Source organism: Tubulanus polymorphus, chromosome 1 (genome assembly GCF_964204645.1).
Source record: "Tubulanus polymorphus chromosome 1, tnTubPoly1.2, whole genome shotgun sequence".
Lineage (NCBI taxonomy): Eukaryota > Metazoa > Nemertea > Palaeonemertea > Tubulaniformes > Tubulanidae > Tubulanus > Tubulanus polymorphus.
This window is the reverse complement of record NC_134025.1, coordinates 30,435,084-30,435,824: the sequence shown is the minus strand read 5'-3', so window position 1 is coordinate 30,435,824 and position 741 is coordinate 30,435,084.

The window sequence follows — 741 nt, the reverse complement described above, 5'->3', positions numbered from 1 at the left end:
TAAAATGATTGTCATATTTTTTGTTTTTTGTTTATATCATGATAATAATAATGATGATGATGATGATAATGATGATGACGGATTCTTTTCTCGAAACCGTGAATATTAATATTAAAACCCTCGCTTCGATACTTCGTATTAATACAATAATAAATACAAATTTTACTCTTTTAATCGAATGCATGAAGCTTGAAACAATTCGAATAGTTTTTGGTTCTCTATGTGACAATAATAATCGATTCACCGCAAATTGAAAGTTCATCATATTTTAAGTGCTATAGTGTATTTTCTGCATGTGTGTCGCGGACTCTTCTCATACGCGACTAAATTCATACGTATAAAACTGTAATTCAAATACATTGGTTTTTGCAATGTTTTTCATCATCAAATGCATGTAAATGTACATATAAATCAATATGTAAAACGATGTCCTATATTCAAGTTAATCGGTGTTGTCCAATTCTCAAACGCCATTGTACAAATTACTACCGTATATTCTGTACACAACTCTGTACTAGTTACACCAAACATAGCTGGACGAATTCCATCTTTATTCATTCTTGAAAACAAAAAAAAATACAGATATTTTTAACCTCTCTTGAAAAATGTTCTCTTTCTCGCGCTGCTCAAATACATTAATTACTACCGGAAAAACACGTCGTACAGACATGTTACATGTACATGTTACATGTAGCACATGCACTGAAATATTGATAATCTGTAAACTATGTACAGGATATA